We start from the raw sequence: 22,632 nt of genomic DNA, 5'->3' as shown, positions 1-22,632 counted from the left end.
ATAACTAGTTATTTTAAGGCAGTATAATTGTTGAAATACTTCACAAAACTAAGCCAAAATGCGTTTCCTTCTGAAGGCAAAAAAAAAAAAAAAAGGTGACAAGTCTTATTTTTAACCTGTGATTTTTTTTTTTTTTCAGTTTCGGATTATGAAATAAAATGCTGTTCATCCACTGAAGGACAGACCCTTGCTTCCTGGACTATCTTCAAAAGCTTAGGTCGGAGGAGGTAAAATTTTAAAAACTGATTTGTTCTCCTTGGGATACAGTGAGATGTGGAATTCGTTAGGAATGATAATTATTAATAGAAGAGATCAAAAGAAGGAAAGAAACGTTAATAATGTTTATAAGCATTGTGAACTTTCAACAATGCTGAAACGTTACGATTTCAAGATGAAAAAACGGCTTTGGGGAAGGGAAATCCACCTCGAGAATGAAGACAAGTGCGGAGCGAATAGAATTTCAGGGGAGATGGAAAGGGGATTGGGAAAAACGTGGGATCTGGTAACAAAAACGGGGGTTTGTTCTTGAAGGGCGTTCTGCGGGGCGGGCGTTAAGAAGGGTGCGTGCGTGCGCCTGGGTGAAGTTTGTACTCAGGGCTGCGATAATCGAGGTGACAAAGTTGTGGAAGTAGAATTCGGAGGTGCGGGAGCAGGAAGGGGAAGGAATGTGGGGATTTCCAGGCTGGGCTGACAAGTTCCGGGAGCTGCTCTCAGGGGGAAGGGAGGTCTCCTCGAGCGCCAGATAGCCCGTCCGAAACCACCGACACTCTACCTCCAGCTACGCGGCCCAGCACCCGGCCCCTCCTCACCTCAGGCGGCGCCGCCTCGACACTCCGCGTCTCCACAGCGCACGAACCCCTTGGCGCCAGGCTGGGCCAGACCCGTCGGCCTGGCAGGCGCGGCCCCCGGTTCAGCTGCGCCGGGGCGGCCCAGCGCGACTCCGCGGGCCTTTTGGCTGCTCGCCCCGGCTCCGGAACGCTCTCGGATCCCTCTCCGCAGAGGTAGCGCGCCACCCCAGTCCCGCGGCGGGGCGGGGCGCTCCCCAATCCCGCCCAGCTGCGCCCCCGGCCGGCCAACGCTGCGCCCCGCCCCCTACCGGGACCTAGGCGCTGATTGGCCCCTGAGAGACCCTTTGCGCCCAGGCATTGGTCCAGTGGCCGCCCGTCGACGAGGGGGCGGGACTCCGAGGGGTAGCGATTCCCGTAACGCGGCTCTTCGCGTCCCGGATTCCGGTGGCTGCGTCCGCGTCGCCTCTCCCAGACTAGATCGAAGGGTTCCCCCCACCTCCCCTCTGTGGGCGGAAAGAGCGGAATGTTCCATTTTTCTGTGGAATAACGGGGTCATGAACTGAAGCCCGGGTGCTGCCCGCCGCCCGCTGCCCCCGCCCTCCCTTCTCTCCAGGGCGCCTGAGGCCTCTCTTCGCGGCCTTCCCCGAGGGACTCAGAGCCGAGAGGGACCGCCTAGCTCCCTTGGGGATGGGGAAGGCGTGGGAGCCTCTTGGGGAAAGTGAAGAGCTCGGTGGCTGTGACTCCGCACGAGACTGCGGCAGATTGTGGCGGCGGCTTCGCTCCAAGACTTACGTAAACGGGCCTTGCCACAGTAATTTTTTTAATTAGTAAATGAGTTTGGGTGCGATTGATCAGTGAGCCCCAGAGCTGGTGGCCCACCAAGCGACTAGTGTTTCTTTACGGTTTGTACCTCCCCGTTTATGATAAAAAATACGGGGTAAAAACCTATTCATCCCGCCTCCGCCCCCCCCTTCCCTCAGAAAATGGACCTAAAGGCTCATGATGTTTGTTTCTCCCCAAAGGAAGATGAGAATCTTGAGTTAAAAGATAAGGCATGTGCGTGCGTGCGTGTGGGGTGTGTGCGTGGGTGTCTGTAAAAGTAAACACCCAAAGGTAGAGGTTTTTGTGGAAGAGAGGATATAGGAAGGAAATAATGGTTTAATGAACTTAAGTTATATCTATAAATTAACAATTATAAAGTTCTTCATTATATTGAGGATTCAGATAGAGTAAAACATAGATCGAATTATAATCTCTTAGTTGTTGATCAGATAATTTATAAAAGGGCAAAGTGGGCCTGCTAACAGAGTCGCAGGCAAAGTAGATGGTGCTGCAGCTGATGTGTTCAGCTCTTGCTCCTCCCTGTCATCCTATATCTAACCTATAGATTGTGACCAGATTCTATTCTAGCTTTGCCATTTAGAGGGGTGTTTATTTTAAAACAAATTTTTATAAAAATCTGTTAAATTGAAAATTTTGTATAGATCCAGGAAACTTGATTTTTTTGTTGTTGTTGTTCAGAGTCTCACTCTGTCACCCAGGCTGGAGTGCAGTGGCTGGATCATGCTCACCGCATGTTCAAATTCCTGGGCTCTAGCGATCCTCCCACCTCAACCTCCCAAGTATCTCAGACTACAGGTGCCCCTACAATAACTGGCCAATTTTTAAAATTTTTGGAGAGACAAGATTTTGGTATGCTGACCCGGCTGGTCTTGAACTCCTGGCAACAAACGATCCTCCGGCCTTAGTGGCCTCCCAAAGTGCTGAGATAACAGGTGTGATGCAAAGATGTATTTAGGGGAGATGTATAGTGGTTAAATGTACCCTCTGGTTCTAGATTGCCTAGGTTTAAATGCTGATGCCTCTATTTCTCATCTCTGTGACCTTGGGCAAGTCTTTTCAAGTTTCTTCATCTGCAAAATGAGAATAACAATACCAACCTAACAGGATTGTTGCAAGGATAAAATGAGTTAAAATACATACAGTGTTTGGCACATAGCAGGTGCTCTGTAAGTATCAGCTATAATCATTATTGAATGTCTACTCGGTCAACACTTCTGAAATATTTTAGTATCACAACATATATTAAAAATGATGATAGTTTGCTGGACGGGGAAGGGCAGGTACACAGAAGTGGATTGATATGTCACAACACACCAGCCTGCCTTGGCACCATTAGGAAAACAAATGACTGAGTTAGTGCTTTTATGGGTGTCTTTTTATTGGCTCAGCTCTGGTCCTGCTCCCAAGAAACTCACATTTTATGGGAGTAGTTAAAGTCTGAGGCCAAAAGGATGAATCAATATTGGAGAAGTATTTTTCAGAGCAACAGGACAGAAGACCTCTGCTGTGCTGGAATTACATGACTTTGCAGATACCTCTGTAGAGTATTGGCCTTGAAATTACCAATTTCAGATTAAGGATTTGTTACTAGAAAGCCTTGTCAAAATGCAAAGGTAAGTAGGGGAAAGTAGTATATTAATGGAGAACTCTCCATTGTGTCCTGTGACTATTTGAGATTTTAGATATGTCAAGAGCAGGCCGGGTGCAGTGGCTCACACCTGTAATCAGCATTTTGGGAGGCTGAGGCAGGCGGATCACTTGAGGCCAGGAATTCAAGACCAGCCTGGTGAAACCCCGACTCTATTAAAAATACAAAAATTAGCCAGGCATGGTGGTGGGTGCCTGTAATCCCAGTTACTTGGGAGGCTGAGGCACAAGAGTCACTTGAACCCAGGAGGCAGAGGTTGCAGTTAGCTGAGATCCTGCCACTGCACTCCAGCCTGGGTGACAGAGCAAGACTCCTTCTGAAAAAAAACAAAAAAAAAGCAGATTGAGGAACCTGTACAGTGAGAAAGTAACATGAAGTCACCAAAATTACAATTACTTGGGAGTAAGTGAACAAAGCTTAGGAAATTGTGCCATGGAACAAAGGTGATAAATGTCAAAGACAAACTTTGCCTGCATTTCTAATTCCCTAAATCTGGCGCTGACTAGGATATCCCTTTACTTCCTTGTCTGTGCCCAGTTATGTTTCTGAAACTCTGTGTCAGCCCTGGAATTATCCTCATGTTCTGCATCAACTTAATGATTTCAGCATCCATGTTCATGACTCATTAGCACTCTGACCTCACAATTTCTCATCCTTTTCTTTTCCAATCATCTTCAACTTCACTCTGTATCAGCAACCCACAGATGGAGCCACACCTTCAACCTAGTCATCAATGAAATTACTTCCCCTCCAAAATGTTGGATTGTGAGTTTCCCTCTCTGTACCTACAGCCACCTACCCCCATCTATCTCTATTCTGTGGTCACTCCCATTGAATCTGTAATTTGTCGTCAATGTGACAGCCTGACAGCCAGTCTTTCTTCTCATAGTTTATCAGCTGTTTCCTATCATTTTTTATCATACTTATCAGTAAGAACCCCCTTTTTTTTTTGAGACGGAGTTTTGCTGTTGTTGTCCAGGCTGGGGTGCAATGGCGCGATCTTGGCTCACCGCAACCTCCGCCTCCCTGGTTCAAGTGATTCTCCTGCCTCAGCCTCCCAAGTAGCTGGGATTACAGGTGCTCACCACCATGCCTGGCTAATTTTTTGTACTTTTAGTACAGACGGGGTTTCACCAAGTTGGCCAGGCTGATCTCCTTAAAGTGATGGGATTACAGGGGTGAGCCACCGCCCCCCAAGAACCCTTTTATCAACCATTTTAACTGCACTATTATCTTCAGTTCCCTTGACCTTCAGCTATGTTTACCTTATCAGGCTATTTCCTAACTATTTCCTTTTTCCTTGAGCTATCAGCCCCACCCTAACATTTATTCTTAGTACAGAACCTTGTTTTACTCCCTTAAAATCAAGACTATGATTTGTGAGCATCCTTGACTTTTCTCCAACTTAGGAAGCAAATAGATATTTATCCTCTTTCTCTTTTCCCCACTCAGAGGAAGAAAGGCCCCTTTACTTTTAAAAGGTTAATTCCTCCTCCTCTGTTCTTGGTACTACTTTAAGTCTTAGTCCCCTAGTTTTATATTTTTCATTATTAACACTAAATGACTTTGAAATGTTTAAAAATTAAATATTAACTCAGTGGTGAGTTGAGGACAGCCTCTCTGCCTGTGTTAAAACCTTTGTAACCTGATAGCACCTAATTCACCAAAATTAAAAATAATTAAATGTCTAAAAATGAAGAATGTTAAGCTACATTGAAATTCACTTAACAAAATGAGGTGAGAATGAAAAATGAACTTAAATTTCCAAACTAGAAGACAAGAGAAATTCATTTCATAGCAATAAAACTCAAAACCATTATGACTGCTATTTCAAAAAATGTTTTGAAGAATGTATATTCAGAAAAATCAACATACCGTAAGAGTACAGCCTGAAAATTTTTGACAAAATGAACACATTCATGTTTATCATCTATATCAAGAAACAGAAGGCCTGGCACGGTGGCTCACACCAGTAATCCCAGCACTTCCGGAGGCCAAGGTGGGCAGATCACGAGGTCAGGAGTTCGGACCAGCCTGGCCAACGTGGTGAAACCTCATCTCTACTAAAAATACAAAAATTAGCTGGGCTTGGTGGTGCATGCCTGTAATCCCAGCTACTGGGGAGGCTGAGGCAGGAGAATGGCTTGAACCTAGGAGGCGGAGGTTGTAGTGAGCCAAGATTGTAGTGAGCCAAGGTTGTATAGTGAGCCACTACACTCCAGCCTGGGTGACAGAGCAAGACTTGGTCTCAAAAAGAAAAAAAAAAGAAAGAAAATAGGCTGGGTGCGGTGGCTCATGCCTGTAATCCCAGCACTTTGGGAGGCCAGAGGCTAAGGTGGGTAGATCACAAGGTCAAGAGTTTGAGACTATCCTGGCCAACGTGGTGAAACGCAGTCTCTACTAAAAATACAAAAATTAGCCAGGCGTGGTGGCACACGCCTGTAGTCTCAGCCACTCGGGGGGTTGAGATATGAGAATTGCTTGAACCCGGGAGGCAGAGGTTGCAGTGAGCTGAGATCGCGCCACTGCACTCCAGCCTGGTGACAAAGTGAGACTCTGTCTTAAAAAAAAAAAAAAAAAAAGAAACAGAAAATGACCAGTACCCCAAAAGGGCCCTCCTCCCATCCAGTTATTAGAAGGTCATAACTGACCAGTATTCTAATGTCATAGTGTTGTACCCAAGCGAGTTAGAGAAAACGCCACACTTTGAGATGAATTAAGAGTCCTTTATTAGCCAGCGACCGAGAGACGGCTAACGCTCAAAATTCTCTCTGCCCCGAAGAAGGGGCTAGATTTTCTTTTATACTTTGGTTTAGAAAGGGGAGGGGGGTCTAGTTAAAACAATTTTACAGAAATAAAGTAGGCAAAAAGTTAAAAGGATAAATGGTTACAGGAAAGTAAACAGTTCCAGGTGCAGGGGATTTAAGACTATTACAAGATGATAGACTCAGGGCTTTGGGTGTTATCAGACGAATTCCTGGGAATTGCGGATATAGCTTGCCACAGTATCTTATCAGTTAATTGCCTTCTTGGATGTGCTGGGAGTCAGCTTGCACAAGTTAAGTCCTTGAGGAAGGGGCTGCCAGTGAAAGAGCCAAGATGGAGTCTGTCTGGCTCTCTTAGCTAAGGGAGAGTCAATTCAGGTGGAAACAAGCCTAAAAACAGGGTTGGTAAAAACAAGGTTGGGCATTACAATAGTTTTATGCTGTCTGGCTCTCTTAGCTAAGGGAGAGTCAATTCAGGTGGAAACAAGCCTAAAAACAGGGTTGGTAAAAACAAGGTTGGGCATTACAATAGTTTTATGCTGTCTGGCTCTCTTAGCTAAGGGAGAGTCAATTCAGGTGGAAACAAGCCTAAAAACAGGGTTGGTAAAAACAAGGTTGGGCATTACAATAGTTTTATGCTGTCTTTTTAAACTTGAAAAGTGTACAGAAAAATTTTTTCACATCAGATGGGTAATGTGCCAACGTCGTAACAAGGTTTGAGGGAGGCACATCTCACACATGCACATGAAGACCCAATCATCAGGCTTATAAACTACAAAAGAATCTGAAACTTCTTAGGCTTAATATTAGGTTGGTGCAAAAGTAATTTCTGCCATTACTTTTAATGTTGAAAACCACAATTTTACACCAACCTAATATATTTACTTATTTTATTTTAATGAATATACTAAGCCAAGAGAGTTTAAAATGAAATAAGTACTGCTCTGTGGCCCGGCGTAGTGGCTCACGCCTCTAATCCCAGCACTTTGGGAGGCCGAGACGGGTGGATCACAAGGTCAGGAGATCGAGACCATCCTGGCTAACATGGTGAAACCCCATCTCTACTAAAAAATACAAAAAATTAGCTGGGCGTGGTGGCAGGCGCCTGTAGTCCCAGCTACTTGGGAGGCTGAAGCAGGAGGATGGTGTGAACCCGGGAAGTGGAGCTTGCAGTGAGCCGAGATTGTGCCACTGCACTCCAACCTGGGTGATAGAGCAAGACTCTGTCTCAAAAAAAAAAAAAAAAAGAAAGAAAGAAGCACTGCTCTGTAAAGGTAAACACAGAGGAAGGGATCTAGCTCAGAGATCTCCATACTGTGGACTTCTAGGGAAAACCCTGGTCAAATAGCCATGGGCTGGTCAATGATCTTGAGTTACTCTTTGAGAGGGAAGCTTGGCTTCAGAGAAGGAAAGGCCAGTGCAAGACGTGAGCAGCAGTTAGGTGCATCCTATTCCTAGACACATACATAGGATAAGGAAGTCAGGTATTGGGACTGTAGCTTTGGAATGGACTATACTTGCTTCAGAATATTATCATGGGGAGTTTGAGAAGCAAGGGCTTTCCTTTGTTGATTCTCCTTTCACCAGTCTTCCTGGAAAGAATATTCTGCAGTTACAAAATAGGTTCCTTGGCTGCAAGTCTGATACTTGTGCTAAAACCAAATAGATGAAAAAGTATCAACATGAATTTTAAAAAATATATTGTGTGAGCTTGTATAGCTAAGAATTCCCAGCCCCCTACACAGGATCTGAAGAAAGATCTAGTACTAATTGTATTAAATAATGGTTTAGGCAAATGTGTATCTGTCTCCCTAAGAGAGGAAGGCAGTCCCTACTGTAAAGTAAAAATGAAATGGATATACTTCCTGAGAGGGCTGGAATTTTCTGAAAATTGTCCCCTCTGATTTTTCACAGGATTTACGGAATGGCCATCTTCCATAATTAACGAATAAATAAATGAAATTTAATGTCAGGGTCAAATGAAACTGGAAACAAAGCTTATCTGGTGATATATCAAATTATGAGAGTCATTATTTGGATGTAAGGATATATGACAGATAGACTCTTAGGAGAAATGCTATGACCTCCTGCTTCTTGGTATTCCTTGTGTGATTTCCTCCTCTTGAGTGTGAAGGCATGTATGTCATCGAGTTATATAAGATAGTGCCCATCTTTCTAGTGTCTCTCACTCTCTTGTGGCTCTGAAAAATCAAGCTGCCTGCCATGTTTGAGCTTTGATATGGAAAGACCCACATGTTAAGGAACTGAGGGCAGACTCTGCCAACAGCTAGCTTTGAAACTGAATCTCCCGGCCGGGCGCAGTGGCTCATGCCTTTAATCCCAGCACTTTGGGAGGCCAAGGTGGGCGGATCATAAGGTCAGGAGTTCAAGAACAGCCTGGCCAAGATGGTGAAACCCCATCTCTACTAAAAATACAAAAATTAGCTGGGTGTGGTGGCAGGCACCTGTAATCCCAGCTACCCAGGAGGCTGAGGGAGAGAATTTCTTGAACCCAGGAGGCAGAGGTTGCAGTGAGCTGAGATCACGCCACTGCACTCCAGCCTGGGTGGCGGAGCGAGACTCCATCTCAAAAAAAAAAAGAGAGATAAAGAAACCAAATCTCTCAGTCCTACAGCCTCAAGGAACTGAATTTTGCCAACAAAAGCAGATCCTTCCCCAGTCAAGCCTCAGATGAGACAGCATCCTCAGCTAACAACTTGTTTGCAGCCTCGCGAGAACTGAAGCAGAGAACCCAGCTAAATTGTGCCTAGACTGCTGACCACAGAAACTGAGATAATAAATGTGTGTTGTTTTAAGCTGCCAAGTATGTGATAATTTGTTATGTAGTGGAGAACTAATACAACAGGGAAAAGTTAAAAGCTATTCACATAAATATTTATAATGGATACTATTTCTACACATTTAAATCAAGCTTTTCTTACGTTCATAAGAAGATACGAATCTGGAGAAGGAAATTATATCAAGCAGAAGGCTGCTCTGATGTTGTGAAGACGGGATCCAACCATTCTAATGTATTCAATTTATTTATTCAATAAGTATTGAGCATCAACTATGTTCCAGGCACTGAGATATTAATCTAAGGAAGACACACGTGTTGTCCTCATTGAGGAGCTCAAAAGTCTAATACATAAACCAACAATCATACAAAAATCATAGCCATGTTACAGTGCCATGAGGAAGATGTTAAGAGAATATTCTGGAAGTACTCATACATAAATACTTCAGAAACTGGGCATTATAAGAAGTCAGTTGCCTCTCTCTACTTTCAGTTCTACATTTTTATACCTTGTAGTGGATTTAAAATGGCCACAAATTCTTCAATACTCTTCTATGGAGAGATTTGAGGGCTATTTCCCTTCATCTTGAATTTAGGCAGGCTTGTTCAGGGTCTGGCTTTTAAGAGGAGCTTTCACCTTGGTCTGTGGAAGTCCTGAGTCACTGTGTACAAAGTCCATCTACCTTATTACACCATCTGGAGAGAGCTGAGACTACAGGGAGAGGGGGAGTGGCCCGGCTGATCCCAGTCTTCCTAGTGACCCTGCCCAGGAACTTGGCATGTGAGTAAAGCCATCTTGGAACCTCCATACCAGACCAGCCACGAGATGAATAATACTAACTGATCCCAGTCAATGCCACATAGAGCAGAAGAACTGCCTAACTGAATTCTTTCCAAACTGCTGACTCAAAAATTTGTATGGTCTAATAAAATGTTTGTTTTAAGTCACTGTTTTGTTAGGAGTAATAAGCAACCAGAATAAAATTCTAATCTTTATCATGTACTGTGCTGAAAATCTGACCATCTCACTCTCCTTAAAACTCCGTCAATCCCTTCCCATTACCCAAATCCCTCTTGTATGTCATAGAAGTCCCTCATTACGTGACCTCTACCTACTTCTCTGGTCTTGTCTCCTAACATGGCCTCCAACTCCAGGCTCTCATATTACCTATTTGCTAATGGTTCCTGGGCCAACATCCAACATACTGTTCCCTCCTTCCATGCCAAGAAGAGACAGCTTATTCTGTTTCCTTGGCCGGTCATTGCCTTCTTCATTTGCTTTGCCTAACTTGCTCACCGTGTAAAAATATTCATCTAAGTAGTTACTTCCTCTCAGAAGTCTGCTCTAGGCCATGAGAAACTCACAGCCAAAAATGCAAATGATTCCAGATGATCATTCACTGTAGAAAAGGAATTGATGGGCCGGGCGTGGTGGCTCATGCCTGTAATCCCAGCACTTTGGGAGGCCGAGGCATTAGGATCACAAGGTCAGGAGATTTAGACCATCCTGGCCAACATGGTGAAGCCCAGTCTCTACTAAAAATACAAAAACTTTGCTGGGCGTGGTGGCGCACACCTGTAGTCCCAGCTACTCAGGAGGCTAAGGCAGGAGAATCGCTTGAACCCAGGAGGCAGAGGTTGCAGTGAGCTGAGATTGCTCCACTGCACGCCAGCCTGGTGACAGAAAGAGACTCCATCTCAAAAAAAAAAAAAAAAAAAAAAAAAAAAAAAAAAAAAAAAGAAAGAAAGAAAGAAAAAGAAAAGAAAGAAAAGGAATTGAGGAAGAGATTTCTAGACCACAGAGCAAAAAGGGAATGGGGGAACCCAGATAAAATGGCAGACTGAAAAAATTCTTTGCTCTTTAAGTTAGTCTCTCCCAACATATACAATGTCATGGATGCTGTATTAGTCATTTGAACAAAGTGCTATGTTAATTCAGAAAAGAGACAATTAATTTTCCCTGGAGAGACTGGAGATGCTTTCTAGAGGAAGTGTGACATTGAAGCAGGTTCATGAAAGATGAGTAGGAACTCACTAAGGGAGATAATGGAGGGAAGCAGTTCTTGGCAGAGGGAACAGCAAGAGGAAGCAGTGGGAATGTGAAAGGACAAGGTATTACCAAGAGGTCTGGTGAGAGTAGATCAGGGAGTGTGGGGTGAGAAATAAAATGAGACAAGAAGGTGGAGGCCTTCCTTAAAAGCCATGCTACACAGAGGATTTACACTTTATTTTGTAGGGAGATATTAGAGTTTTTAAAGCAGGATACTGTTGCGAACAGATTTGTGATTCAGAAAGCAAATTATATTAATACTGTGAAAGATGAATTGGGGGAACAAGAAACTGGAAGAGAGCTTGAACTAGAATAGCTCCTTATTTTGGAAGAGAAGGAAGAGGGTGTTCTGAATAATGCCAGGGAGATAGAATGGCAAGACTTGACAGTGGGATATGGTAAGAAATGTATGAACAGATCTGTGATCAAAGCCTGGGTTAATCATTGCGGATAAGCTGTATATTCTTAAGTAATTTCTTCCCCCTCCCCTCCCCTCTCCTTCCCTCGTCTGTCCTCCCCTCCGCTGTCCTCTCCTCTCCTTTTTTTTTTTTTTTTTGAGACAGGGTCTGGCTTTAATGCCCAGGCTGGAGTGCAGTGATGTGATCATAGCTCACTGCAGCCTCAAACTCCTGGGCTCAAGCGACTTTTCCACCTCAGCCTCCTAAGGAGCTGGGACTATAGGCACACACCACCATGTGTGGCTAATTTTTTTGATTTTTTGTAGATACAGGGTCTCACTTTATTGCCCAGACTGATCTCAAACTCCTGGGCTTTCACTCTAGTTGTGTCCTTTGTGGTTCTTGGATGTCATCACCCCCACATTAGGCACCTGCAGGTATGTCCTTGTCCCTACCTGAGCTCTGGATGTACATTCCATGCTACTTTCCACTTTTGTGTCTCATGGTCATGACTGTAAGTCCCCTTGGACCCTTTGTCAGCTAAATTATGTGTCTTTCTTGGGGGCCCGTTAGCTTTTCTGTGCCACTCTCGGGGCTGCAAAAGATTCAGAGGGACTGCCTCAGACTTTCCCTACCTAGGGCACTATATGTGGTCATCTTTACCTTACTTCTGTGACAACATTGTGGTCTAGGAAACATCTGCTAGGCTGCTGTCTCCCAGGATTCCAGATGTTAATAGATTCCCAACATTGTCATGAGCCTCCACCATGTCTCCCCAACTTGGAGCTAACCCCAAGTAAGGGGCATGGTGGAGGACCTTTTCTTAGATCTTTGTTACCTGAAGTTATTTTGCTTAACACTCATTTCTCTACTTTTGCCCTCCCCAACTTGGAAAGTCTTTATCTAGCCTAGGGGTGGGGGTGGGGTAGTGGGGTTGATATTAGTGGGAGGGGCAATTAAGATGGGTCAGCAAGTATCTCCCCAAATCTTTCTGTCTTACTACTAAGGCTTTTGAATTTGAGAGTCCAAGAGTTTGGCACCTTCATTCTCTGCTAGTCAGTGGGTTTTTGTTGTTTGTCTTTCTAATGCAATCAGGGAGAGTTGTTAAGTGAAGAGTGTAGAGAGAAAAAAATTCTGGAACAAATACCTTACTTAAATATCTTGATATACTGAAATAAAGTTTTTGTCTCTTCCAAATATATGCATCCTCTTCTCACATCTGCCAAGACAGTCATAGGTAAGAAACCTCAAATTAGAATAAAGAGTATCCGCTTCCTTAATCTGATTTCTGTGTGCAGATAATGAGAAGAGGCGAAGGATCAACCAGATTCTGAAAACTTGCTTTCAGGTACCAGGGGCCAGAGCGTAAAACTAGATATTTTCCCAGGATTGATTGATTTAGGTACTGACCCTCAGGAGTCATATAGAAAATTTCCCAGTGACATTAAAGGAAGCCCATACTCTATTGTGTAAGAAAAGAGAAAAACTAAACAAGCTGCCAGGTGTTGAACTTCTCCTTGTGTCCAGTTCTCGTTCTGCCTTGTGGAGCTGTAGGAGAGGGTCACCAATGCCCAGACATGCCACTACACCTTCCCTTCTTTTGCCCACCTTCTTACCTCTTAACATTCTCACGAATTTTTTTCATATACTTGCTACCTATTTCTAACTGTATAAAGACAGAAAAATAAATAAAGAATGAATCATCTGTCTTGTGTGTTAGATGTCATGGCAGGAGGTAGAAAGGAAACTGAATATATCTTTAAACCCCTGGAGCATCTAGCTACAGATGGACTAAATGGTCCAACCCAAATGCAGAAAATCAGTGTAAACCACTTAGACTGTGATTCTGATTTCAATAAAAAGTGAATTTTTTTTCCAAGTAGGAATATGTTAAGCTGTTTTCTCTAATCAGAGACAAATTTTCAATGCCTGGATAACAAGTATTATCCTAAGTGCTACCCTTTTTTGTGTGCCAGCTATGTGACAGAAACTCACTATACCAGACACTTTATATCCCAATTAATCTTTGCAACAAACAGGGCAGGAAATAGCAGTTGTTCACTGTAGTCACACTCTTATGACCTAGAAGTGTTAATTTATATATATATGTAAATTGTACATCTTCCTTATATATTATAATTATATAATTAAATTATATAATTATATATAATAATATAATATATATTATTAGATTATATATTATATTATAATATATAATATATTATAATATATTATATTACATAATATATTATAATATATATTATATTATATATAATTATTATATATTATTATATACATTATATTATATTATATTATATATTATATTATTATATATTATATATGTTATATATAATATATATTATATATGTTATATATAATATATAGTATATATGTTATATATAATATATATTATATATGTTATATATAATATATAGTATATATGTTATATATAATATATAGTATATATGTTATATATAATATATAGTATATATGTTATATGTTATATATAATATATAGTATATATGTTATATTTTATATATAATATATAGTATATATGTTATATGTTATATATATTATATATTATATATGTTATATGTTATATATATTATATATTATATGTTATATATAATATATATTATATATTATATATATCTTATATATAATATATACTATATTATACATTATATTATATATAATATTATGTATATTTCATATATAATATATAATATAATATATAATATATAATATAATATATAATATAATATATAATATTATATATTATATAATATATAATATTATATATAATATAATATATAATATAATATATAATATTATATATTATATAATATATTATATAATATATAATATTATATATAATATATAATATAATATATAATATTATATATAATATTATATATAATATTATATATAATATAATATAATATATTATATATAATATAATTATTATATATAATATATTATATTATATTATATATAATAATTATATTATATAGTATATATTATATAATTATAATATATACTATATAATATATAATTACATTATAATTGTATAATTAAATTATATAATTAAATTATGATTTATATAATTATATATTCCTTATATATTACAAATGTATGTATTATATATTTATTATATGTAAATATTATATATATAAAGAAACATGGTATCTCTGTCATGCAGTGGCTCTATTATAGCTCACTGCAGCCTCAAACTCTTAAGCTCAAGTGATCCTCTGGCCTCAGCCTCCTAATTAGGTGGGACTACAGGTGTGTGCCATTACGCCCAGCTAATTAAAAAAAATTTTTGTAGAGATGAGGTCTCCCTGTGTTGCCCAAGCTGGTGTCAAACTCCTGGCCTCAAGCAATCCTCTCGCCTTGGCCTCCTAAATTGCTGGAACTACAAGCATGAGCCACTACACACAGCTATTTTGGTGTATTTCTAATATCTTTTAGATGCATATAATTTTTTATTTGTTTTGTCAATTACCACCATGGCCTAAACAATTTCCTGTGTTGTTAAAAGCTTATTTTACTGACTACACTCATGACATTTTTAATAGGTCATTGAAATTTTCCAATACATTTCACAGATATATTGGGAGTAGACATAGCAGAGGGTATGGTAGCCTCAGATTAGCCTGGGTGTAATCTTGGAAGGAGGCAACTGCCTTGCTGCTCCCTCTACTTTTGCCTCTCCTGTAGCCAAGCGTCAGGAGAGGCTTTTCTGCAAGGTTTCCAGGGTTTGGTTTGTGAGGGAAGAAGATGAGGGTAAAGTCAACTCAAACTTCATCATAGCATTATGCCCACTTTGCCCTGTCACTGCCATTCTCCAGCAGAAACACTTTGGACACCAACACATGCTCCCTCTTGAAGAAACTTTCTAGTTTGGGTAAAAAGACCAAAAAGTGGGAAAAAAATTAATTAGAAATATGGAGATCACGGGTGGAAGGAGCTACCATGGCATGACCCTGAAAGCCCTCAGCATACTCTGGCATGGATCTCTGAGGAAATACAAGATGACCTCTGTGTGAGGTGTTTGTGACCTCTTGTGAGAACACAAGTACCTTTAAGCTTTGGCCAGAAGGTTTCAGATCTTGAATAAGCCCAAACTCATTTGTGCTTTTTCTAAGTAGAATAGTCAGGTTGAACCTGTGGATCAACAGTTGACATTATGCCAACCAAAATATTTCTCTTTTTGGAAGCAACTAATGAGTTTCAATAATTCTTCTTGAGTCTTTCTCACATAAGGAAACAGGGCACATCATTAAAACTGTCCTGGAGGAAATTATATGATAGTCTTTGTAAAGCTAACATTCCAGAAGGGAGGGGACTTTACCAATGCAGGGGATTATTAATAGCTATTTTGTGCCTTCAGATGGCATGATGCTTTATGTGTTAGTGAATTTCACAGGATCACATATGTGCAAGGGGGCCAGGCTCGGATCAAGGGGGTATGTGGCTGCTGGCTCTGATTTTTGTTCTGCTGGGCCTTGGTGGAAGCAACCAGTTAGGCAAATAGAGCCGGGCACACTATCCTTAATGTATTAGACAATTGGTAATTCTTTGTTGTTTATGATGATAGGTTTGATAGGAATTTCTGGACATGGAGACAGAAAACCAGGTGGCTCTACCATTTATTAGTTCTATAACTATAGACAGATTACTTGTCTCACCTGAACCTCCATTTCCTTATCTGTAAAATGGAAATACAATCTCTTTCAATAAGTTGTCATGAAATCTAAATAAGATAATATATGTAAAAGTGCTAGACATGGAAAAATATTTTATAATTTTTAAGGTATATTATTATTGTTGTTATGATTATCATTACTAGTAAGTTTAATCATGGAAGACTTATGGACTGACTAGTAAACTAGGATAACTTAGTGGGGATCTGTGGTTTGGGGTCTCAAAATAATAATGAAAGCCTAAATGTCAGACCTTTTTCTTTTTCCCCTGAGACGGAGTTTCACTCTTGTTGCTCAGGCTGGAGTGCAATGGTGCAATCTCGGCTCACCGCAATCTCTGCCTCCTGGGTTCAAGTAATTCTCCTGCCTCAGCCTCCTGAGTAGCTGGGATTACAGGTGCCTGCCACCACGCCTGGCTAATTTTGTATTTTTAGTCGGGACAGGGTTTCTCCATGTTGGTCAGGCTGGTCTTGAACTCCCAACCTCAGGTAATCTGCCTGCCTTGGCCTCCCAAAATGCTGGGATTACAGGTGTGAGCCACTGCGCCTGGCCCAGACCTTTATTTTACACACACACACACACACACACACACTGCAGTTTGTTTCACTGAAGACATTGGGACTTGGTTTCAATTTGTTTCTGGTTCAAACAATTAGTTAATGGCAGGATCAAGATGATAAACCACTGTTTTGGCCAGGCACAGTGGCTCATGCCTGTAATCCCAGCACTTTGGGAGGCCTAAGCGGGTGGATTACTTGAGGTCAGCCTGGCCAGCATGGTGAAACCCTATCTTTACTAAAAATACAAAAATTAGCTGGACATGGTAGCGGGTGCCTGTAATCCCAGCTACTTGGGAGGCTGAGGCAGGAGAATCACTTGCACCCAGAAGGCAGAGGTTGCAGTGAGCCAAGATCACACCACTGTACTCCAGCCTGGGAGACAGAGCGAGACTCTGTCTCAAAAAGAAAAAAACAGCAAAAAAATGATAAGCCACTATTTCAAGTAAATGTGAAATAGGACTGAGTGTTGAAGCAGCCTGAATCTGACATTAAATCCTATGGCGACCTATCACATGGAGACACAGAGGCTTGCGGCAAATAACTGAAGTTCTTGATAACTAAGCTTGATGGAGGACACAGAGAGATTGTTCAGGCTAAGAATCACCAATGGATTTTTGTCATTTTAATGATATTATTAATCTGTAAAGGTATTGTTTAGAAAACATTGCCATCATATAATTCTTGTTAATTGCTTAGGATAATAAATAATACCTGCCATTTATTATTAATCACCCATTACATGCCAGGCATTCTACTTAAATCATGTCACTTAATCCCTTCGACCATCTGGAAAGTGGCACTACTGTCCCATTTTACAGATGAAATCAAAGCTCAGAGACACTAGGGAACTTGCTCAAGGTCACACAGTGGGTAAATGTCAGAGCCAGGATTCTAATTCACGTTTGTATGACACTGAAGCTCAGGCCCTTTCTATCACTTACAGTTAATGAGTGTGGATGACCCAGAGACTAAGATTGTTTCCTTCATGGCCACATCTTTAATTTCTGCCATCTGAAAACAAAACTTCTGCACAAGCATTAGTGTCCTTAACCGGAGCTGCTTGCCCAACACAGTCCACACCATGAAGATTCTCTACTGCAAACACGGCTTTCGATCCTTCCCTTTTACAGTAAATTCACACTCAGTTTGACCCCAGCTCTCCAAAGCTTTCTATTTGATCTTGTTTTCTGTTTTCAATTTTCATAAGCATGTCAGATTCCTTTCTTGAATGTGAAGGGGAGGAAAAGAATCATTATATAGGCCAGGCGTGGTGGCTCACGTCTGTAATACCAGCACTTTGGGAGGCCGAGGCGGTCGGATCACCTGAGGTCAGGAGTTCGAGACTGGCCTAGCCAACATGGTGAAACCCAGTCTCTACTAAAAATACAAAAAAATTAGCTGGGCGTGGTGGCGGGCACCTATAGTCTCAGCTACTTGGGATGCTGAGGCAGGAGAATCACTTGAGCCTGAGAGGCATAGGTTGCAGTGAGCCGTGATCACACTGTTGCACTCCAGCCTGAGCAACAAGAGCGAAACTCCATCTCAAAAAAAAAAATCATTATATACAGTCAAATATGGATACCTTTTGTTTGAATAAACATGAGAGGTAGAGATTAGGGCAAACACTCAGGTTAAATAGGATATGGCTACTGCTTAGGGTTAAAGCATGACAATAAATACTTTTTAGACAACTAACTGAAAGACAGGTCTGTCCTCTCATTTTCCTGAGGCCCATATACATACTTGAACATGAAGCAACGGGTCCTGGAGAGGGAGGTAAGAAGTATTTCACATTTCTACAATTTTGCTGAAATAATCTTACATGTAGAACATACACATCATGCTTTTATTTGGAAAACCTCATTCCACATGGAGGGCATTTGGGCTGTGACGGGGTGGGCAGATGACTAAGTCGGAGTCAGAACATCTATATTTGAGCTCTGTAACTTCCTGACTGTGCAGCCTTTGGCAAATCACATAATCGTTCTGAATTTCACTTTCCTAATCAGTAAAATGTGACTAACAACAGCTGTCCCTGACTACTGCAGAAGGATAGTATGAGGGCCAAATGGGAGAAGAGATGGGAAAGGGCTTTCTAAACTGTAAAGTGCTGGGCAGATGTTAAGAGTTAATGTCAACTCTTGGAGAACATCCTAGCTTTGTGTATTACTATGCGTGAGAAGGTGGCAGGCTGAGGAGGTGGTGGTGGTGTGCTAAGGAGGATACTGGCAGTTTTTTTTGTTTTTTTTTTTTCTTTTTTCTTTTTCTTTTTTCTTTTTTATTGATCATTCTTGGGTGTTTCTCGCAGAGGGGGATTTGGCAGGGTTACAGGACAATAGTGGAGGGAAGGTCAGCAGATAAACAAGTGAACAAAGTTCTCTGGTTTTCCTAGGCAGAGGACCCTGCCGCCTTCCACAGTGTTTGTGTCCCTGGGTACTTGAGATTAGGGAGTGGTGATGGCTCTTAACGAGCATGCTGCCTTCAAGCATCTGTTTAACAAAGCACATCTTGCACCGCCCTTAATCCATTCAACCCTGAGTGGATACAGCACATGTTTCAGAGAGCACAGGGTTGGGGGCAGGGTCACAGATCAACAGGATCCCAAGGCAGAAGAATTTTTTCTTAGTACAGAACAAAATGAAAAGTCTCCCATGTCTACCTCTCTCTACACAGACACGGCAACCATCCGATTTCTCAATCTTTTCCCCACCTTTCCCCCCTTTCCATTCCACAAAACCGCCATTGTCATCATGGCCCGTTCTCAATGAGCTGTTGGGTACACCTCCCAGACGGGGTGGTGGCCGGGCAGAGGGGCTCCTCACTTCCCAGTAGGGGCGGCCGGGCAGAGGCGCCCCTCACCTCCCGGACGGACCGGGTGGCCGGGCGGGGGGCTGACCCCCCCACCTCCCTCCCGGACGGGGCGGCTGGCCGGGCGGGGGGCTGACCCCCCCACCTCCCTCCCGGACGGAGCGGCTGGCCGGGCGGGGGGCTGACCCCCACACCTCCCTCCCGGACGGGGCGGCTGGCCGGGCGGGGGGCTGAGCCCCCCACCTCCCTCCCGGACGAGGTGGCTGCCGGGCGGAGACGCTCCTCACTTCCCAGACGGGGTGGCTGCTGGGCGGAGGGGCTCCTCACTTCTCGGACGGGGCGGTTGCCAGGCAGAGGGTCTCCTCACTTCTCAGACAGGGCGGCCGGGCAGAGACGCTCCTCACATCCTGGACGGGGCGGCAGGGCAGAGGTGCTCCCCACATCTCAGACGATGGGCGGCCGGGCAGAGACGCTCCTCACTTCCCAGATGTGATGGCGGCCGGGAAGAGGCGCTCCTCGTTTCCTAGATGGGATGGCGGCCGGGCAGAGACGCTCCTCACTTTCCAGACTGGGCAGCCAGGCAGAGGGGCTCCTCACATCCCGGACGATGGGCGGCCAGGCGGAGACGCTCCTCACTTCCCAGACGGGGTGGCAGCCGGGCAGAGGCTGCAATCTCGCACTTTGGGAGGCCAAGGCAGGCGGCTGGGAGGTGGTTGTAGCGGGCCGAGATCACGCCACTGCACTCCAGCCTGGGCACCATTGAGCACTGAGTGAACGAGACTCCGTCTGCAATCCCGGCACCTCAGGAGGCCGAGGCTGGCCGATCACTCGCGGTTAGGAGCTGGAGACCAGCCCGGCCAACACAGCGAAACCCCGTCTCCAAAAATATACGAAAACCAGTCAGGCGTGGCGGCGCGCGCCTGCAATCGCAGGCACTAGGCAGGCTAGGCAGGAGAATCAGGCAGGGAGGTTGCAGTGAGCTGAGATGGCAGCAGTACCGTCCAGCTTCCGCTCGGCATCAGAGGGAGACCGTGGAAAGAGCGGGAGAGGGAGACCGTGGGGAGAGGGAGAGGGAGAGGGAGAGGGAGAGGGAGAGGGAGAGCTGGCAGTTTTTATATTCAGATGCTAAGTCACAGCTGTTGGGCAGGCAGAAAGCCAGGGCAAAGCCTGCTCTCTCTAGCTGCACCTGAAACCCCAGTTTCCTCTACACTACTCACTAACTGCCCTGCCTATGAGCAGGGAAGTGTAAGGCCCTTCACCTCCCACAATCACAAGCAGGAGGGAAGAAGCCAGCACTGAGCCACAGAAAGGCTGAGTCACTAATGAAAACTACCATTTATCAAATGCTTACTATGTGTCAGGCAAGATGCTAAGCATTTTACATACATGATCTTATCTATTTCTCATATCAGAAAATAAAGCTGGTCTGATTATTATCCCCATTTTACAGATGAGGAAAGTGAGAGTCAGAGAAGTCAAATGACTTGCCTAGGATTGTAATTAGACAGGAGTCTCTACCAAGAGTCGAATCCAGGAGATCTGATTGTAAAACCCACATCCTCAAACACTAAGCTATACTGCAACTTCTGGTAGCAACCTCACATGCTCAGCTTCCTGCCACCAAACACAACTCCATTGGTGGTATCCAGTTCCAAAGAGAGCAAATACAGAAAAGGAGTTTGGGCGCTGATGCTGGCCGGGCAACTCCATTTCCTACTCACCACGCAGACCTCCCTTAGTACAATAATGTCCTAACTTGAGGAGTGACCAGGCATTTACCTGGTAACCTGTATCTTCTCAATGGGGAAAGAAAAGGAGAGCAGAATATGTTTGTGCCTCGAGTGTCTGGCTAATAGTTGTCATAAAGTTGTTTAACTCTAGTTAGGCCACAGCAGAATTAGAGTTATAATTTTTTTTTTTTTTTGAGACAGAGTCTTGCTCTGTCTCCCAGGCTGGAGTACAGTGGCTCAGTCTTGGCTCACTGCAAGCTCTGCTGCCCGGGTTCACACGATTCTCCTGCCTTAGCCTCCTGAGTAGCTGGGACTACAGGCGCCCACTGCCACGCCCAGCTAATTTTTTGTATTTTTAGTAGAGACGGGGTTTCACCATGTTAGCCAGGATGGTCTCGATCTCCTGACCTCGTGATCCGCCCGCCTCGGCCTCCCAAAGTGCTGGGATTACAGGAGTGAGCCACTGCGCCTGGCCAGAATTAGAGTTATAATTAAGGCAGGACGTGCCAATGTGATCACAGCCAAAGGTCCCACTGTGACCTGGGAATGCGGTTGTTGCTAGCAGCGGCAGCAACTGGTACTTCACCCAATCCCTCATTTCCATAGATCAACACAATCTCCATCTATAGCAAACATTTACTTAGCATCTGTGGAGTGCCATGCTCAACGTCAGGTGCCAGGAACATACACATGATAAGGCACTTTGACATGAGAAAAAGCAGTAGAAGGAAGTATATAATAACAGATTGGTGCTTCAGAAAGTACATGAAATTGAATTCTGAAGAGGAGGTGATATGGTTTGGCTGTGTCCCCACCCAAATCTTATCTTGATTTGTAGCTCCCATAATTCCCATGTGCTGTGGGAAGGATCTGGTGGGACGTAATTGAATCATGGGGGCAGGTCTTTCCCACGCTGTTCTCATGATAGTGAATAAGTCTCACACCATCTAATGGTTTTATAAAGGGGAATTCCCCTACACAAGCTCTCTTGCCTGCTGCCATGTAAGATGCGACTTTGCTCCTCCTTTATGTGAGGCCTCCCCAGCCTTGTGGAACTGTGAGTGAATTAAACCTCTTTCCTTTATAAATTACCCAGTCTCAGGTATGTTTTTATTAGCAGTGTGAGAACAGACTAACACAGAAAGTGGTGACAATTTGGGATGGAGTAGTCAGGGTAACTTTTATGAAGGAGGGAGCGAATAAGACTTTGAAGGATGGGTGAGACTTGACTAAATGAGAAGGGATGGGATTGAAAGCAGAAATGTCAGAAGAGATGACATTGTGGGAGAAGGTCTAGTGCAAAGATAGGTTCAAAACAAGTGAGAGTGAGCACTGGTGTGTTAGAATGCTTTCAGCTATTTGAAGTAGAAATGGCTTAAACCAATTATTTTTTTCACATAGTCCAGAGGTAAAATGGGCTTCTGAATTGCTTGATTCAGCAGTCAAAGTGTGCCATGAAAGAACCAAGTCCTTTTCATGTCTCTGCTCTGCAGTTCACAGAGTCATCGCAGAGTCAGGCAATATGCTCCCTTGTTC

At 43.1% G+C, this 22,632-nt stretch overlaps 1 protein-coding gene, 1 long non-coding RNA gene and 1 other non-coding gene across 4 annotated transcripts in view; 1 reads left to right on the top strand and 2 right to left on the bottom strand.

The window, feature by feature from the left end:
• Positions 1-1,265, bottom strand: part of IL6ST (interleukin 6 cytokine family signal transducer) — a 58,835-nt gene extending 57,570 nt beyond the window's left edge. Inside the window, exon 1 of one of the 2 annotated variants that reach the window (XM_031003279.3) lies at positions 810-1,265. The gene's annotated coding sequence lies outside the window, so the exon portion shown is untranslated. The remainder of the gene's footprint in view (positions 1-809) is intronic. The other variant, XM_031003278.3, reaches the window with a different exon arrangement.
• Positions 1,266-1,289: 24 nt separating this feature from the next.
• Positions 1,290-9,842, top strand: LOC109023905 (uncharacterized). Its single transcript, XR_008673376.2, has 2 exons — positions 1,290-1,690; positions 7,959-9,842. It is a non-coding gene; the product is annotated as an uncharacterized lncRNA (long non-coding RNA).
• LOC115931347 (small nucleolar RNA U13) lies at positions 6,725-6,828 on the bottom strand. The gene has a single exon (XR_004067852.1). It is a non-coding gene; the product is annotated as a small nucleolar RNA U13 (small nucleolar RNA).
• Positions 9,843-22,632: the final 12,790 nt, after the last annotated feature.

Source organism: Gorilla gorilla, chromosome 19 (genome assembly GCF_029281585.2).
Source record: "Gorilla gorilla gorilla isolate KB3781 chromosome 19, NHGRI_mGorGor1-v2.1_pri, whole genome shotgun sequence".
Lineage (NCBI taxonomy): Eukaryota > Metazoa > Chordata > Mammalia > Primates > Hominidae > Gorilla > Gorilla gorilla.
Note: the sequence above shows the minus strand (reverse complement) of the source record. Positions and strands in the feature narration are given on the sequence as shown.